Here is a 20285-nt window from a genome sequence, read left to right as displayed (position 1 = left end):
CAGTGCAGCTTCACCAGCCAGAATTCTCCATAGCTACCATGAACTCTGCCCTGGGCCTGAGTCAGGCCTGTTGGACTCACTCTGCCCAGTTGGCTGGCAGGCTGCACTTGGTTCACATCCCAGCCCAGATCCCACACCTGAACAGGGACTCCACAATCAGCCTACAGCTGGACAGGAAGTGTCGGATGGTTTTCACTTTGGGTGCCAGAGTCTAGATGAGGTAAACCTGGTGGTGTCCAAAAACTCAGAGATGCCAGCAACCACAGAGTCCCAAGGGGCGTTACAACTTTTGTCCAGGAAGTCCTGAGGTCTGAGCCTACAGGAAATGTCGTGGGGTTTGTATTAACAGTTCGGTGAGCCAGCCAGGAGGGAATGGCACCTAACTGCTTTGTTTCTTCATGCCTGCAGCTAGGCAAATGGGCATGTTATAGCTCTCCCCACTGCCTGCAGTTTGGCGGATGAGGGCATGTTACAGTTCTCCCAGCGGCCCACAGCTAGGTGAATAGAGGCATGTTATAGCTCTCCCCCCTGCCCACAGCTTGGCAGACAGGGGCATGTTACAGCTCATTCATTCCTGCTGCCTGCAGCTCAGCAAACTGGGGTGTGTGGTGACCAGTAGTCTTTTCACTATCCTAGCTCGGTGAGCAGGAGTGCATGTTACAGTTCTTTTTGTACCCACTATTTGATGAGTTCTAGGTTCTTGTCCTACGACCAAGAGGAATGAGGTATGAGGACACCAGAGAGTGAGCAAGGCAGAGAAGAATTTTATTGAGTAACAGAAAAACTTTCAACACAAGACAGGACCCAAAGTGGGTAGCCCTCTATGTGAGAGGGGGCCTGGTAACCATCTGTGAGACTGAGTCCAGGGTTTTTATGGGTTCAGAATGGGTGAGTGCATGCTGATTGGTCCATGGGCAGGCCTGGAGAAAGCACCATTCCGATTGGCCAACAGGCATTGAGGAAGTTTTCACTCTGTTTGTGGACTCTATCCAGAACTAGCAGCTCAGTTTTCAGGCTTCAGGCTGTCTTTGGCTTGAAGATCAGGTTTCACCAGGTACCCATCCTTGTCTGCCTAGGAACTTGGTCTGTCTCCTATTGCAATCAAATACATAACCAGTAGTGGACTTGCTGGATCATATAGTAGTTCTATTTTTAGTTTTTTCAAGGAAACTCCATACAGATTTCCATAATGATTATACTAATTTGCATTCCCACCAACACTGTTTGAGGATTCCCCTTTCTCCAATCCTCACTAGCATCTGCTATTCCCTATCATTTGATAAAAAGCCATTCTAACTGGAATGAGATGACATCTCATTGTGGTTTTGATTTGCATTTCTATGATGATTAGTGATGCTGAGCATTTTTCATATACTGTTGACTATTCATGTATCTTCTTTTGAGAAATATATGTTAGAAACTTTTGCCCATTTTAAAATCAGATTATTATTATTTGTTGTTGTTGTTGTTTGCTGTTGCATTGTTTGAGCTCCTTACATATTCTGGTTATTAATCCCTTGTCAGGTGGATAGTTTGTGAATATTTTCTCCCATTCTATGGGTTGTTGATTGTTTCCTTTGCTGTAAAAAAGTGTTTTAGCTTAATGTGATCCCATTTATTTTTGCTTTGGTTGCCTATGCTTTTGATGTCTTGTACAAAAAAAAATTTATCCAGACCAATCTCCAGGAGCATTTCTCCAGTTTTTTTTTTTTTAATAGGAGGTTCATAGTCTCATGTCTTGAATTTAAGTCTTTAATTCATTTTGATTTTTGTATATGATGAAGTGTGTCTAGTTTCATTTTTCTGCATATAATTATCCAGTTTTCTCAACACCGTTTATTAAAGAAACTGTCTGCTCCCTGTCATATGTTCTTGGCACCTCTTTGGAAAATGCATTGGCTGTGAACACATAGACAACCAGATAGCTGGTTGTCTCTTACATTCCATTGTTCTAGGTGTCTATTTTTATGCCAATGCCATGCTGATTTAGTTACTATAGCTTTGTAGTACTATTAATTTTCCTGAGACAGGGTCTTGCTCTGTTGCTCAAGCTAGAGTGGAGTGGCATGATACAGTTCACTGCAGCCTTGAACTACTGGGCTCAAGCAATTCTCTTGCCTTGGCCTCATGAGTAGCTGGGACTACAGATACATGCCACAATACCTGGCTAATTTTTATTGTATTTTATTTTTTGTAGACATGGGATCTTGCTATATGTCCCAGGCTCTTCTAGAACTCCTGGCCTCAAGGAATCCTCCTGCCTCAACCTCCTATAGTGTTGGGATTACAGGAATGAGCCAACACGCCTAGTCAGATGAGGACTTATTAAAGCTTCAATTTTGTTACTTTTTATTGGTTGTTGAGGTTTTCTATTCATAGCTCAATCTTAGTAAGTTGGTTACGTGCAGAAATTTATCCATTTATTCTAGGTTTTCCAACTTATTGTCATCTAGTTGTTCATAATAGTCTCTAATGATTCTTTGTATTTCTCTATCAGTTGTTATGTATCCTTTTTCATTTCTGATTTTATTTATGTCTTCTCCTTTTTCACAGTCTGACTAAAGGCTTGTCAATTTTATCTTCTCAGAAAAACAAGTTTTTGATTCATTGATCTTCTGTATTGTTTTTTAGTCTCACTTTCATTTATTTCTGCCTGATCATTATTGCTTGTTTTCTTGCAATAATTTTGGTTTGCTCTTGCTTTTCTAGTTTGTTGAAGTGCATTGTGTTAGAAGCAAATTTTTTGGTGCCACAAAGAAAGTAGCACTCAAACATAAATTTTCTCAGCAAGGCAACTTTTACTTCTATAGAAGGGTGTGTCTTGTGGATGGAGCAGACAGCACACCTGAACAAGGGAAGGGAAACGGTTCTTATCCCTGATGTAGGTAGCCCCTACTGCTGTATCATTCCCCTATTGGCTAGGGTTGGACCACACAATCTAAGGTAATTCTGACTGGCAATTTTAAAGAGAGCAGAGGTATGAGCCAGAGTGGTGGGGTGATCAGTTTTGGTGGGAAAGTTGGTTATGAAAACAGGTGACTAAAGGTGACTAAGGTCAAAGCAGGTGACTTGAGTGACTCAGGATGGAGCAGGTGACCAGGGGAACAGATGGGAACTACTGATTAGGGCTGGCAGGAAAGTTGTTTACTGAAACTAGGGGCATGGAGATAAAGAGAATGAGGAAGTTAAACTTTAAAATGGAGAACAAAGAACTCAGAAACTGAACATACTGGCATACTGATTCTTTGAAGAGAAATTTGGAACTCATAGTATTCAACAATTCCCTCCTCTTGAATTTCACAGATCTCTCTCTTCTAACTTCCTTAACATGTCTTGGCTTAGTTGTTCTGCTTGATTCTCTAAAAGAAGAAGCTTCTCAGAATAAGGTGGAGGAAAATTAAGGGAGTTTTAGTAAGTGCTGCTTCTATGAGTCTTTGCACCAGCCCACAGATTCAGGGTATGACACAACATCCAACCAGAATGAGTACACACACTACGGCTATGAGAGAAGTAAGAATTGATGCTATGATTCCTTTCCATTTACCAAACCATTTTTCTAGCCACCCTGTGAAGGGGTCATTTACTCCTGAGTTTGTGGCTAACTCACTGGACAGAGCAGTTCGACCTTGCAATGCCTTTGTTATACTTCTATCAGAGGTGGTATTGTTTGGGATGAAGGTACAACATTGAGTTTTAATCATAACACAAACTCCTCCTTTTTCTGCTAATATCATGTCTAAGCCTATTCTATCTTACCAACCATCTAGCTAGTAGCCTCTAATTGCTCAGCTATTCCTTTAACAGCATCTCCAGTGTAGTCAATAAACCACTGTTGGTTGTAATACATGTAATTTATCCAATCTGCATTCTTTTTAATTGTCACTCACCAAAATATTGTCTCAAATCCTGCAGCTATTTGATCTTGGGCTTTAAATTTATCTGGTACTCCTTGTGGGACTCCAGTTGCATCTGAATAAATGTGAGAGTTGAAAGACCAATAAGGAGCTTCTCTTGCTTTACCATGTTGTATTTTTCCTCCCTCTGGTTGAAGAAATGCCAGAGTGAAAGGGATAGCCCATTGGACTAGAGCACAAGTGCCACTCCAGTTACTTAGCAGTGTCCAATAAAGGTCCACTGCAATACCACCACACACCTGCTTGGGGATGAACAAGGGCTGACTGGTAAGCTTCTTGAAAAGTCTTAAGCTCAGTGCATCCCTTAAGGTCTCCAAAGAACACTAAGTTTCCTCTTGTTGTAAGAGACATGAAGTGAACTTAGTGTTGGGAAATGGAAGCTGGATGACCCTTGGGGGCTGACCCACAGGGTGTCAAACTTCAGGATATAGCAGAGAGTGAGCTTGGCACGACTTGTTACCCCAGGCTGTGGAATCCTGGAAAAGAGCTACCATACAGCCCATGCATGGTCGACTGGAGGACCATCCTACTGTAAAGGGTACATTCTGAGCCTCTGGCCTGCCATGCATATAAGCCTAACAATTGCTTTTGTTTAACGTGTGGATGGAATATTTGATTAATTCCAATGAAGCATTTGCATCTTGATATACTGCCTCAATCGCCAATGTTTGTTTTAGGTCTTTAACTTCTACAATAGCTACCTTGGTCTTGTCATTAGATGGGAGAGGAGCAACTATTTCATTGTGAGAGGTTTTGGAAGAAGGCATGGTGAAAGGTGTAGGTGGTAGGGGATCAATGAAATGTACTTCAAAAGATCCAATAGGATTTCTGAAACCTCAGTCCCCATACCATAAAATTGGCTTAAAGAAGAAAATTGGCTTAAAGGGGAAGAACTTTGAGGGTTTAATATAATAACCTGTATTGGATTGCACTGGTTTAGCTGGCAATTAGGGGAAGCTGTTCCTTTAGTAAAATGAATGTATGGTTTTACGAAATTACAATTACTGGTTGGGGCAGTCCATCCTTGCTCTTTAGTGGTCCACAGAATGTTGGACCAACTATGTCATAAAAGCTCTGTATCAGGGGAGCAAGACTCCCTGTTGACACTGGGGTCTTTATCAAAATCTTCCCAGACTACATTATCCAAATTCACTAATGTCCAGTCTGAGGACAGTCAGGAAGGACAGAGGTACTTTTCTGAAGTGGAGAGCTGTCTTTGACTTGGCAAGTCTCCACAGGCATATAACAAGACAGGCATCAAATGTAATAGGGCAAAATTGCCTTGGTTACATTAACAACGCGGTGGTCAGCAATAGACAAGGAAAGAAGGAGTAATAGAATAAATGAAGGAGGGTTAAACTTTTCTTAGCTTTAGTTTGGTAGGGTTTCTCCCTGGGACTATGGTCCATGATTCTGGAAGGGACAGTGCTCTCTTGACTCTGGTGTGATGGGTCCATCTTCTTTCTGCTATCCAGTCTGTGGTTTCAGTAGTTAGGAGGACTAGGTCAGTTCCTTCCCAGGTCGGTTTGAGCTTTTCCTCTTTCCAGCTTTTTATAAGGACATGATTCCCAGGTTGATATTTATGCACTGGGAACTCCAGGGGCAGCATCTGCTCTAAGAGACCTTAAGTTTTAAGAGAAGAGAAAGTAGAAGACAGACCAAGTATATAATTTGTAAGAAATTTATCTTTTGTTTCAAAGGTAGGAACGTCAGAATTGAAGTGTAAATAAGGAATCTGTAGAGCATCTCATAAAAAGAAACACCAGTATCTTTCAGTGGGGCCGTTTGGATTCTCAACAGGGAAATAGAAAGACATTTGGTCCCTGGTGACCAAGTCTCTAGAACTAATTTGGTTAAGTGGTTCTTTAGAGCCTGATTTATTCTTTCTACTCACCCTGATGAAGGTGGGTGCCAGGTAGTATAGTATTCCCATCTAATGTCTAATGGTTGAGATAGCTTTTTAATGATGTGTGTGGTGAAATGAGTTCCATTGTCTGAGTCAATATTTTCTATTAGTCCAAACCTGGGTACTGTATTTGCACTTAGGGCCTTGACTACATTATTGGCAGCTGCATTTAAAAAGGAGATAGCTTCGGCCCAGTGAGTGAGGTGATCTGCTATGACTAGTAAATATTTTAGATGACCTATTGGAGGCATTTCCATGTAATCAACTTGGATACTTTGGAATGGCCTTAAGCTTGGATTTCTTCCCCTGAGAGGTAATCTTTTTCTATCTTATTAGTTTTCACACATACTAAGCAACTATCTATAACCTGTTTGGCCAGGGTATAAATTCCCATACACCCATAAACTCTGAAAACTGCATCACACATGGCCTGAGGCCCCCAAAGGGTCCCTTGATGTAGTTGGGACAAGATTTCCTTCATGAGGGGTTTGGATAACCTTTCACTCTGGTCTGGCAATATCCATTTTCCTTCTGAATTCTTTTTAGTACCTATCTTCATTAGTTTTTCTTTTTCAGTGGAAGAGAAAATGGGGATTATACTAGGAGGAGAAAGTTAGGGAGGTAAGTGGAAAAGACATTTTAGAGGACACAGCAGCCTGTTTGGCTGTCTGATCTGCTAGGCTATTTCCTCGACTTTCAAAAGAAAAGATTTTCTGGTGTCCGAGGACATGGACAATAGCTATTTCTTCTGGCAACTGAAGGATATTCAATACTTGGGTGATTCGCTCCTTGTGAACAAGGTCTTGACCTTTACTAGTAATGAGATCTTGTTCAGTCCAAATTTTTCCAAATGTATGAGCCATTCTAAAGGCTTACTTTGAATTGGTATAGATGGTTCCTTCCTGGTTCCTCAAGTACTTTAAGGCTTGGCTGACTGCAAACCACTCACAAGTTTGGGCAGACCAGTTATTAGGCAATTTTCCTGACTCTATTTCTACAAGAGTTTCTCCATCAATTACTGAATACCCATTATGTCTTTTACCCCCAATCACTCTGGAGAAAACATCTATAAATAAGTGCCATCCCAGCCTGAAGAGAGTTTCTCCTAGTCTGGTTGAATCTTTGTATGATAATTAATCAAATCTAAACATGTGTGATCTCTCCTTAGATTTGGATTCCCTGTTAGGGCACATGCTGGGTTGAGAAAATTATTAGTGGTTAATGTTAAATCATCTTTTTCTAACAGAATGGTCTCATATTTTAAGATTCTTGAGTCAGTAAGCCATCTCCCTGCTTTCTGGTTTAAGGTGGCTCTAACTTGGTGAGGTACGCTGATTCAGTTTTCCTCCAAAGGTTAACTTTCTGCTTTCCTAGACTAATATTGCTGTAGCCGCAATGGATTGGATGCATTAAGGCCATCCACAAGTGACTGGGTCTAAGACCTTTGATAGGAAGGCCACAGGCTGCTGGCAGCCTTCGTGTTTTTGAGTAAGCACTCCTAAAGCTATTCCACTGTCCACATTGCCAAAAACGTGGAATGACTTTTCTAGGGAGGGCAAGGCTAAAACAGGAACAGTTAGGAGCCTTTCTTTCAGCTTCTCGACTTGATTAACCTCCTCAGAAGTCCTCAGGAAATGGCCAGGTTTCTCCTGGGCAAGTTTTTGATATAACAGTTTACTGTGTAGTGCATATGAGTCAATCCATAAGCGGCAGTATCAAACTAATCCCCCAAATTTTCTGAGTTCTTGTTTAGTTTGAGGCAAGGGTAGGGACACAATTCCTTCAGCTTGTGCAGGCCCTATTCTTCACTTGCATGCACTTATTAAGTGGCCTAAACATTGAACTTCAGGCTCTACATAATAAAGCTTTCCTTTTGAGACTCATAGCCCCTCAAATTGCACATGGTTAAGAATGTGTAGAGAAGTCAGTTACCTTCTCTATATCTTCACCAGATATGAGACTGTCATCCACGTACAAGAGTAAGCATATTTGTTTTGGGATGACAACTTTTTCTAATACTTGTTCTAAAATCTGGCCAAAAAGATTAGGGGAGCCTGTGAACCCTTGGGGCAAGACTGTCCATCGATATTGTTGTTTCTGCCCTGAATGGGGATCCTCCCACTCGAAAGCAATTATCATGGCTATCTTCAGCCAGGGGACATGCCCAAAAAGCATCCTTTAAATCTATTACAGTAAATCATTGATAATTATATGGAATCTTACTAAGAATGGTGTAAGGATTAATTATATGGAATCTTACTAAGAATGGTGTAAGGGACAACAGGGTGGGTGGTCTGGACTATTTGGTTAATAGCTCTAAGGTCCTGTACCACCCAGTATGACCCGTCTAATTTCTTGACTGGCAGTATTGGGGTATTACAAGGGGACACGCAGGGCTCAAGACACCCATCTTTAAGAAAGTCTTCAATTATAGGTTTCAACTCTATCCTGCCCTCTAGGGGAATGGGGTATTGCTTTCTCCTTACTACTTCTACAGGGGTTTTTAGCTTGCTGTGGATTGGAGGGACTCAGAATTTCCCTCAGTTTCCCTCTTTGAACCAGACATTAGGATTAATATATTTTTCATCTGCATTGGTGAGTAGGTTTAATAAGGTGAGGAATAATCTTGGGCTGACTTGTAGGCCTATGCCTAACATTAAATACCTCCCTAAGTTAGTCCCTGCTTCAGGGATTAACAAAAACTGAATATAAGCTGATCGATACTGGTATCTAACTTCTGTGTCCTCTAAAATTTTTACTTTAAACCTTTCTCCTTTTACCCCAGAGACTAAAAGTTTTTCTGAAAAACAGGCAATATTAAGTGGGGAGAAGCAAGCAGAGGAACAAGTGCTCGAGAGTTGATTAAAAAGGTGATAAGCTCATGTTTAGGTCTCACCTCTAAATGTATCAAGGGCTCCTGGTGGGCCCCCCTGCTCTTCCTTGAAAGTCATGAATGGAAGGGCTTCTTTATCCTTTTTAAATTCGGGACATTCTCTCTTAAAGTGACCTTCTTTCTCCTTTTTAATTTGGGACATTCTCTCTTAAGGTGATCTGTTCTTCCACATTTGTAGCACCTATCTTGCCCTTCCTCCCTCTTAATTCTGGGATTATTCAAATTTGCTCCCCCTTACCCTATGGAGGACTTGGTAAATGAGGGCCTGGGTCCTCTAGATGGAGGCTTAGGTGCTCTAAAGGAGGGTTTGAACCCTTTATAGTTTCTGGCCCCCTGGAAGCTCTGCTTAGTACATGGGTGTGGAGCCCTCTGTTGGAAGGTGGATAATGTAAGTTCTGTCTTTTGTTTCTGTTTTTCTTCATCCCTCCTCAAATATACCTACTGAGATTCCCTGAGAAGTTCACTTAGGAGACGATCTTCCCAATTCTCTATTTTTTGTAATTTCTTTGAAATATCTGGCCAACTTTTAGTGACAAATTGGAATTTTAACATTCCTTGACCAAGAGGGTCTTCTAAATTGAGGCCTGCATATTGCCTCATTTGCTCCTTCAGCCTGTCTAGGAATCTCATGGGTCCTTCACCCTTTTCCAGTTGTATATCAAATGCCTTACAGAGATTTTGGGTTCAAGGTACTGATACCCAAATTCCTTTTACTATAATTTGCCTGCACGTTTTCTCAGTGAGCTGGGTTGTAATTATTCCACCAGAGATCTCAGGAGGGAAATTTTTGGTCCACAGTAGGAACGTTTTGACCAGGAGAGTGCTCACATTCCCAAGCTACCATAGCAGCCCTACAAATCATACTCCTTTCTTCTCCCGAAAAGAGGATGCCCAAGATAGACATTAACTTGACCCAAGTGTATAACTGAGGTCCTAAGAATTGATCAGTTTGATCTGCCACTCCGTAAGGGTCATCTAGTAGTGGCTTAAGCTCCTTTTTAAAATTCCGGACTTCTGAACTGGTTAAGGGAGCATTCACAAAGCCAATGGCTCCCCGTCCTTGTGGTATCTCCCTTAAAAGGAAAAGGGTAGGGGCCAACTCTTTAGCTGTAGGGGGAAAAGGGAAGTTTTGGATATGCTTTTTATATTGCTCTATTGCATGATGGAGTCCCCTTGGGCAGGGGGTGGGGGTGGCGGCGTTCCTTAGGCTGGTAGGAGACACTTGGGATGATAATTCCCAAGAGTCAGGATTGTAAGGAGGAGAAATAACATGGGACAGTGAAGGATCTGGAAAGGATCTGGAGTGGCAGTGGCAACCTAGGGAGAGGGATTGGGAACAATGAGTGGGGCAAGATGGTCTAGGGGATCCCATGTGCTGGAGGAGTCTTTAGACATGGGAACTGGCTCCTCAGACTTTTCATTTTGAGGTGCCAGATTAGGTTCTTCCCTGTTTTTTGTTTTGTTTTGTTTTGTTTTTTTTTTAAGGGAAAAAGGAGGACAAGTCCTTGCCTCCAGTGAAGATCATAGTCCAGTTCTCCTTGAGAAACTGGACTTCTATCATTAATATATTGAATTAGAAGTTGACAGATTACATCTTCATTCAACCCAAATTTTGGCCAGAAGATTGATGGTTTGAGAATGGGTCCCTGAGTCCAAATAAAACAGAAATATTTTATCATTTGTTGTTTTTTCTTACATTTAGTCCTTTCCTTATCCTTCTAGTGTTTAAACATGAGACTCAGAGGCTAACAAGATTATCCTGTTACCATCTTTATCCTTCTTGCTCACTGTCTTGCTTGTGGTATTTTCCATATTTGGTCCTAGTTAGGCTCAATCTATCATATCTGAAATGTTTCCCCTATACTTCTTTAGAGGCTTACTGGGGCTATTAGCCTCAATTTCTCATATTGGAAATGTCTCACCTTTCTCTAGAGGCTTGCTAGGGCCACCAGGCTCAATTTCTCATATTAGAAATGCCTTTCCTATCCTTTAGCTCCACCCACTGGAGGCTCCTTGCACCCTTCTTGTGCTTTATCCACTCTGGCTTCTTCCCCAGAGGAGATCTAGGTCCCTCTTGGCATCGGCATGCCAGTATAATCCCCATGGCAGCATCCACCCTAAGCCATATGAGGTGGCCATGGAACTGCAGATAGGACCCACTCACTCTGCACAGCAGTATTGTTTAGTACCATCCACACAAGCAGCACCACAGTCAGTAGTCTTTGTGATTATTCACACACACATTCAACCTCCAGAATATCCCAGCCACCAAGGAAATACTTTGACACCTTTATGACATCAGTCTGTGCACAGAATTTCTTACCTTAGTCTGTGCACAGAGTTATCTGGTGGCTGTAGTATGCAGGGATCCCTTCCCTCAGGTCACTGGCCAGTTTCTTTCCATGTTGCTGAGAGTCCAGGTTTATTCATCACACTGGGTGGGTCCCCAGTCTCTCACTCTGAGGCCTCTGCAACAAGGCAGTGAGACACGTCTCCTCACAAGAGGCCACTGGACACCTGCTCTCTGGGGGAGAATGGGCTCTCCATATGGGCCACCAAATTGTTAGAAGCAAGTATTTTGGTGCTGCAAAAGAAATAGCACTTGAACATAAATTTTCTCAGCAAGGCAATTTTTACTTCTATAGAAGGGAGTGTCTCGTGGATGAAGCAGAGAGCACACCTGAACAAGGGAGGGGAAGTGGTTCTTATCCCTGACACAGGTAGCTCCTACTGCTGTGTTGTTCTTCTATTGGCTAGGGTTGGACTGCACACTCTAAGCTAATTCCAACTGGCTATTTTAAAGAGATCAGGGGTATGAGCCAGAGTGGCAGGGTGAGCACTTTCAGTGGGAAAGACAGTTGCAGAACACATGACTAAAGGTGACTCAAGTTAGAGCAAGTGACCAGGGATGACTCAGGACAGAGCAGGTGACCAGAGGAACAGATGTGAACTACTGATTAGGGCTGGTGGGAAAGTTGTTTACTGAAACTAGGGGCAAGGAGATGAAGAGAATGAGGAAGTTAAACTTTAAAATGGAGAACAAAGAAACTGAACTTACTGGCATACTGATTCTTTGAAGACAAATTTGGAACTCAGGGTATTCAACAATAGTTTGGTTGTTTATTTGAAGTCCTTATACCTTTTTGATACAGGTGTTTATTGCTATAAACTTCCTTCTTAGTACTACTTCTGCTGTATCCCATATATTTTTGTATAATATAATCCTATTTTGTTACAATAAAATTTTTAGCTTCATCTTGATTTCTTCATTGGTCCGTTGTTCATTCAGGAGCATGTTGTTTAATTTTCATGTATTTATGTAGTTTCCAAGGCTCCCTTTATTATTGATTTCAAGTTTTATTCCATTCTGATCAGAAAAGATATCTGATATGATTTCTACTTTTTTTGAATTTATTGAGATTTGTTTTGTGGATGAAGATATAGTCTATTTTGGAGAATGTTGCATGTGCTTATCGAAATAATGTGTATTTTGTAGCAGTTGGGCAAAACAGTCTGTAAATGTCAGGTGTTTCGGGTCTAGTGTATTGTTTAAGGTTTCTTTGTTGATTTTCTTTTTTTTATTTGAAGATATTTATGTGGAGCTAAATAAGAATGATCATGGCCATAGCACAGCCCTCAGGAGGTCATAAGACCATGTGCCCGAGCTCGTTGGGGCACAGCTTGGTTTTATACATATTAGGGAAACATGAGACTTGAAGCAAATACATCTAAGAAATATGCTGGTTCAGTTCAGAAAAGTGGGACAACTCGAAGGGTGGAGGGGGTTCTTCCAGCTTACAGGCAGATGTAAAAATTTTCTTGTTAACAATTGGCTGAGTTTATCTAAAGACCTGGGATCAGTTGAAAGAAATGTCCGGGTTAAGATAAGGTATTGTGGAAACCAAAGTTTAATTATGCAGATGAGGCTTCCAGGTAACAGGCTTCAGAGAGAAAAGATTGTAAATGCTTCTTATCAGACTTAAAGATCTGTGTCGATGTTAATGCTGGAGAGGTATAATGTCTGACCCCCACTTGCCATCATGGTCTGAAACAGTCTCTCAGGGAAACTTTTTTTTTTTTTTTTTTTGAGAGAGAGAGTTTAGCTCTTGTTGCCCAGACTACTGTAACCTCCACCTTCTGGGTTCAAGTAATTCTCCTGCCTCAGTCTCCCAAGTAGCTGGGATTACAGGCATGTGCTACCACATCCAGCTAATTGTGTATTTTTAGTAGAGATGGGATTTCTCCACATTGGTCAGGCTGGTCTTGAACTGCCAACCTCAAGTGGTCCCCACGCCTTGACCTCCCAAAGTGCTGGGATTACAGGCATGAGCCACCATGCCCTGCCTCTCAGGTTAAATTTTAAAGAGCACCATTGCCAAGGAGAAAATCCATTCAGATGGTTGAGGGTGCTTAGAATTTCATCTTTGGTTTAAATTTTCCCCCTTCTGGCCAAGATTTACCAGAGGCAACAATAAAGGCCATCAAATCTTTATTTTGTTCCACAGCATTGCCAGGGTGACATGGTGGCCTGCCCCAGGTCCATCTTTATCCCTCGGTGTGACTCCCGATGGCCAAGAGCCTTGAGTCAAAAGACTTATAGCCAATAATTATTCCAGGCCAGATAGGAATGGATGTGGACAGGCATTCATTACCTCTTAAAATTACTATTTTAAGTAAAAAGCCAACAAACAAAAGCCAAAAGGCAAAGTTAGAAAACTTATTTATTTTTAACTTCTATGTGTTGAGCTACTGTAAGCTTGGTTTTAATTACAGACTTATAACAGCTTGCTATACACAACATAAGTATACAAAAATTAGCCAGGCATTGTGGTACATGCCTGTAATCCCAGCTATTTCAGAAGGCTTGAGGTATGAGAATCGCTTGAACCCAAGAGGCAGAGGTTTCAGTGAGCCAAGATCAGCCACTGCACTCCAGTCTGGGCAACAGAGGGAGGCTCTGTCTTAAAACAAAAACCAAACAAAATAAGCATTGTTCTGAAAAAAAAAAAAAAAAAAAATCAGATCGATCAATAGATGGATGGATGGATGGATAGATAGATAGATGTTAGCAAACTCATAACTGGAAGCATTATACCCAGGAGGCTTTGTTATAAGGTATCTTTATCTCATTAATAAATAGTTTCATTTAATTCTACAGGAAGTGAAAAATTCTTCATGGTTGGGGTAGATGCAAAAGTGACACATAATAGCTTAGGTTTGTTTTACTAGGTTTGTTTAGGCATTTTTGTATCCCATCTTACCTTGCTCTAATTCTATCTCTCAAAACTGGTCCTTAGATTTTCATGCACCCACCTCTTCTATGACAGTTCCTGGGCCTAGAGGAAGAGTGCCTGCATAGTTTTGGGAGCAGAGCATTGGCAGTGGAAAACAGATCTGGGCCAGTCGGATGCCAAATGATGGAGATTAGCATCTCTGGTCTTCAGAATATCATAATTTTGGTTTCCTTGGAAGTAAAGCAATAAGAGATAAATAACATTTATATTTTGACAATCAAAAAAGTATTTGTATGTTAGAACATAAAAAGCAACCTATTCTATCAGGGCACCATCTAAAAATATGAAGAAAAATTATAAACTGGTACGCTCTACAGTATTATTGTAGCCAAGAAATAATGATTCAATCTGCACTCAAAATAAACAAAATTAGGGCTGAAACTTATTATCAAGTGTTACACTTTTCCTTTGAAACAAGTTCTCTTTCTCTAGCCTTCCTTTTCTATTAAAGACAAATTATAGTAAGACCAATTTGTGTGAAAAACAAGTTTTAGGCTTATTATACTTGGCCTTATTATTTGCTTAAAATGCAGCAATAATTAATTGCCTAGATAGGCTTCTTTTAAGTTAGCTTTGCTGAAACTTTACCTAAAAATATTCATTTTAGTTGAAGTCTTGGTAAAGGAACCAGTGTCTCCTATTTAAAAGATTCTTACTTTTTAAAACAATTGCTCTGTTTAAAAGACTCTTACTGAATGCAAATAACTATATGATGTATGCAAATAACTATATTGTCATAAAATCACAATTCAAATTTTGGAGAACTCAGAGAGAAAGGTAAATTTGCTTACAAAAACATATTTCACCCAAACAACTCAAAGGAAAAAGATTTTCTTGACCCTTCTTTAACCAGAACAACAGCTTTCAAACAAGTGTTTGTTTACCTTGGAAATGCCATTCACAAGCCAAACAGCTCATGGGAGCTGTCTATCAGGCACTGTAGAATATAGCAGCTTCTCACACAGAAAAGTTTCCTAGGAAGGAAAGAGGCTTCCTGCTTATGAGTATCTCCTCCTTGTATTTCCAGTAGCAAGATCCTATGTAAACCACTTTTCTTTTTTTTCAGACAGAGTCTCACTCCATCACCAGGCGCCAGGCTGGAGTGCAGTGGCACTACCTTGGCTCACTGCAACCTCTGCCTCCTGGGTTCAAGCAATTCTCCTGCCCCAGCCTCCCGAGTAGCTGGGACTACAGGTGCGTGCCACCACACCCAGCTAATGTTTTTTGTATTTTTAGTAGAGATGGGGTTTCACCATGTTGGACAGGATGGTCTCGATCTCTTGACCTTGTCATTGGCCTGCCTCAGCCTCCCAAAGTGCTGGAATTACAGGCGTGAGCCACTGGGCACAGCTATCACTTTTATTTTCTCATAGAACTCTTTGGGACACAATTATTTCTTTTAGCATAGGGATAGCTTCAGTTAACATTCTATAGCAGGGCAGTTAATGCCCCTCAAGTGGAAATTTTCCAGTCCAGTCTTTATCACTGGGAAGTACTACTCATAGTTTTTTGGCCTCAGCCACAATGAATGCTCTACAAAGGGGTATCAAGCAGAGCTTCATACTCCAGCTTCTACCCTATACTTTGTGGGCCCAGGCGATCTTACTAGTTCCCATTTAGCATGTGTGATGTTAACATTTCTCAAAAGAGCAGATTTACATGCCTTTGGTTTTGTAGTACTAGATAGGGGAAACAACACTCTGTTAGATACAATAACCCATTATCATAAGACATTTAGGTAAAGAGGTTACAACTACCATACATAAAGCCTGTTTAAACATCTTAAATTTCATAATTTTTTAACCTGCACATTTTTATATTCTGGTTGCTGGAAATTATTTCTTCTCCCTAGGCCATTTTACTTTTTCTGGTGAAAAAGGGTTTGAGTTTCCAGCAGGGAGATGCATTTGTAATACCCATGAGGGATAGCTAATTTGACAGAGCTTCTGAAAGGCCCATGTAAAAGGGGCCCTTTTCACTCCAAATTTACCATTACCTAGATAATAAGGTTTATTTAGTTGGAGGATATCCTGGTTATTATAAAGCCAGTCCCACATGGCTTGCATATGAGGCATATTAACTGCTTCATCTGGGGTGCTCCACTTGGTATATTACAGGGAGAATTAGGCAGTTTCCTTTTCAGGGCAAACAGACCTCAGAGTGACATTTATCTGCTCCACTAGGATGACTGTTCTCTCAGGAATAACCTCCTGTGCATTTGGATCATATATACTCATCAGTGATTGTTCAACAGTAAGCTGTGGGGTCCTGCCTCAACCCGAACAAGCCCTTACATTCTGTAGAACTTAAAATTAAGAAATTTCGTTCTTAAAGTGGTTATTTTTACAATCCACTACATAGATATTTTGAGAAACAGATAGGCCAGGCATGGTGCCTCATGCCTGTAATCCCAGCACTTAGGGAGGCCAAGGTGGGCATCAGGAGTTCAAGATCAGCCTAGCCAACAGGGTGAAACCACATCTCTAATAAAAATAAAAAAAATTAGCCAAGCATGATGGTGGGCACCTGTAGTCCCAGCTACTTGAGAGGCGGACAGCAGGAGAATTGTTTGAACGCAGGAGGTGGATGCTGCAGTGAGCTGACATCACGCCACTGAGTGCCTACCTGGGCAACAGAGGTAGGCACTCAAAAAACAAACAAAAAAAGAAACTGATGATACCAATCTACAAAACAGAACAATTTCTTTACATTATATCCTCTGGCTGGTTATTTGGTTTTTCTGTTTCCCCATATTGACTACCTACTTGGTAACCACAGGTCTCAGAGTCAACTTTTGTTGTCCTGGTTTCATTGTTCTTTTATTCATTTAGTTTTATCTGTATAACTTTTCCTTCATTTTAAAGCAACTCAAATGGTTTAACTAGAAAATAACCCCATTTTCTTTTTTTAATCAAAATAAACATCCTTGGGTTTTGTAAACTTCACCAAAAACATATTTTATGTTCCTATTATTTCAATGCTTAGTAACTCAAATTCTCAGAGGAAAAAAATGAAATAATTTAACATAACATGACTTTAAGATTTTTAATTACTGAACAGTTTTGAAATTAAATTTATCAAATTAATTGTATCAAATATTACCAGCATTATATGAATTAAAAGGTATCTGAGCTGGCTTTTACCAGTCTAATAAGCACTTACTTTTTTTTTTTTTGAGTTACTTGATTAGAGCTCTTACATGAAGTTTGATAGTGAAATATCACTTTCATGAAACATATAAAGATAGAGATATAAGCATGCAGAATTAAAAGGAGGAAAGTTAACAAAATATTTTATTTGCCTGTTTTTTAATATTTTTCTCCCTTATTTTAGATTACTAATTTAAAAAAAATTACAGGAGCTAACAAAAAGTGAAGGAGAAAATTATCATCCAAGGCCTTTGTAAAAGAAAAGCTGAACTTCTGAGATATCAATCTGAAGAATTTCAAAGAAACATTATAGATTATAGAATCTAAAAATAAAAAAACTTCTTGCATTAAGTCAATATTTCAATAAAATTTTATTTTAACCAAATCTTTTAGTTCTGCATTCATGCTTTTTTAATATCAAAGTTCAATTTTAGGAAAACTATTACCATTTTCTTCAGTTAAAGCCAATTAATCACATAACATTTATGTAAATTCCCTTTTTACTAACCTTATCATGACTTAGACCATTTATAACATCCTTGAACTTTCTGGTTTGTCCTAAATATTTCTTTTTCTTGAGCAAGCCAGTTACTTTATTTTAGGACAAAATTCACTATACAAGATTCTTTCTCATATAAAATCACTTTCCTTTTCTCTTTTTTAACCAAAAATCCTCTTATTTTTCAGTTTTTTTAATTTTTGTTTTTGAGATGGAGTCTCACTGTATTGCTTAGGCTGGAGTGCAGTGGCTGATCTTAGCTCACTGCAGCCTCTGCCTCCCAGGTTCAAGTTCTCCTGTTTCAGGCTACCAAGTAGCCAGAATTACAGGTAACCCCCCCCACCCGCCTCTGCCCGCACCCACCTCCCCCCGCTGCCAGCACACCCAACTAATTTTTGTTATTTTTAGTAAAGATGAACCCCCCCAAAACCAGCCAGGCTGGTTTCAAACTCCTGACTTCAAGTGATCCCCCCCGACCTCAGCCTCCCAAACTGCTGGGATTATAGGCGTGAGCCACCATGCCTGGTCTGAGGTTTTTCTTGAGAAAGAGTCTCACTCTGTCATCCAGGCTGGAGTGCAGTGGCACAATCTTGGCTCACTACAACCTCTGCCTCCTGAGTAGCTAGGATTATAGATGTGCACCACCACACCTGGCTAATTCTTGTATCAATATTTTTCGTAGAGACAGGGTTTCACTGTGTTGCCCAGGCTGGTCTCAAACTCCTGGCCCAAGCAATCTGCCCATTTTGGCCTCCCAAATGCTGGCATTACAAGCATGAGCCACTGTGCCTGACTAAAAAAATACAAATTTATATCTATAACTTTCTTTACATCTCTTATTTTCTGCTTCCTTTTACCTTGATTTATATAACCTTCAAACAGGCTTCAAATTAGACAAAGATATTTACCTTTTAATATGAACATTAAAAAAAGGGGTCTTACAATTTTTAAATTGGAAAATTACTGAGTCACTTAATATCTATTAATAACCTTAGATCCTAAATTATATGACAAGTTTGTTTACAAGAATTTGCTCCCTTACATTTACTTGAATTATTTATTTAATAGTTTACCTAGATTATTTACAAAAACTGTGAGTCATTACTTACAGTAATTCCCTGTTAAACAGTGTTGTAAGCTATGAATTTCAGGTGTTACTTAAGTAAGGAAACTTATGGTTAAATATAACATAACTTTTACCAATAACTCAGGATTTAGCTGTCTTCATTAAACCAACAATATTACGTCTTATTTATCAAAAATTATGCAAGCAAAGATCATTCTGTTTGGGGCTGGGTTTATAGTTTTATAACCTTTTTGGCAAATATTATAGTGTTCTGCAGGAATAAGCACAAAACCACTTGATCAATAAGTGCAAACAAAAATGCTAACAATTCTTAAGTCATTTCTAGTATTATTTTACCAATAATTTTAAAGTCAGCTTATTAATTAAAAATTTTACTTAAGTTGAATGAACTTGAAAAAGCATTTGACTAGTGTTCTTTTTATATAAAGTATTTGATTTAATTGCTTTTATTTTATTTTATTATTTTTTTTTATTGCTTTTATTTTTTAAGCCAGTTAATTACAGCTCTTTTATATATTTTTAGTAGTGAAACATTGTATACACAACACATAACAACATAGATGTATTAGGCACACAGATAGAAGAATATCTTATAGATTTTGTAATACCTCTTTTTTTTTTTTTTCTGAGACAGAGTTTCGCTCTTGTTACCCAGGCTGGAGTACAATGGCGCGATCTCGGCTCACCGCAACCTCTGCCTCCTGGGTTCAGGCAATTCTCCTGCCTCAACCTCCTGAGTAGCTGGGATTACAGGCATGCACCACCATGCCCAGCTAATGTTTTGTATTTTTAGTAGAGACGGAGTTTCACCATGTGGACCAGGATGGTCTCGATCTCTTGATCTCGTGATCCACCCGCCTCGGCCTCCCAAAGTGCTGGAATTACAGGCTTGAGCCACCGTACCCGGCCTTAATACCTCTTTTTTTCCCGTCTTAGAGTTTCAAATTCTTGATAACCTGTTTCATTAGCCTGGAGGGATCCCCAAACTTTTTACACAGGGGGCCAGTTCACTGTCCCTCAGACCGTTGGAGGGCTGCCACATACTGTGCTCCTCTCTCTGACCACCAATGAAAGAGATGCCCCTTCCTGAAGTGCGGCGGGGGGTCAGATAAATGGCCTCAGGGGGCCACATGCTGCCCGGGCCAGGCCGTAGTTTGGGGACACCTGCTAGGCAGTGTCAGCTAAATAGTCCCAAATTTGCATATTAAAGGAAGCAACTCTTAGGTGAAAAATCAGATAGTGAAATTTATCTCAAAATACAGAGAGAAAGTGTGGTGTGCTAGAGGAAAATTAAAATGGATTTAATTATTAATTATATATAAAATTGTATAATTGATCACAGGATTGTATAAGGAGACCAATTTTATTTATATAAGTACTTTTTATTTAAGTCTCCATCATTTAACTGGACCCCAGCTTTGGGCAGAGTCCATACTGCATCTGGGTCTCCAAAAAGAATTATTCTGAGGCTAGACCATGCTTTTATAGTGCACTTTTTTTTTTACAGAGACATTTTTCTAAATGTCTAAAGTACACTCTTTCT

At 40.0% G+C, this 20285-nt stretch overlaps 1 long non-coding RNA gene across 3 annotated transcripts in view; it reads right to left on the bottom strand.

Annotated features, from left to right (window-relative positions):
* Window positions 1-741: 741 nt before the first annotated feature.
* Window positions 742-20285, bottom strand: part of LOC141584002 (uncharacterized) — a 53239-nt gene continuing 33695 nt past the window's right edge. For 2 of the 3 annotated variants that reach the window (XR_012516844.1, XR_012516842.1), the window contains one exon: window positions 742-14981. This is a non-coding gene — a long non-coding RNA (uncharacterized LOC141584002). The remainder of the gene's footprint in view (window positions 14982-20285) is intronic. The other variant, XR_012516843.1, reaches the window with a different exon arrangement.

Source organism: Saimiri boliviensis, chromosome 3 (genome assembly GCF_048565385.1).
Source record: "Saimiri boliviensis isolate mSaiBol1 chromosome 3, mSaiBol1.pri, whole genome shotgun sequence".
Taxonomy (NCBI): domain Eukaryota; kingdom Metazoa; phylum Chordata; class Mammalia; order Primates; family Cebidae; genus Saimiri; species Saimiri boliviensis.
The sequence above is the reverse complement of the archived record's forward strand: the minus strand, read 5'-3'. Positions and strand labels throughout refer to the sequence as shown.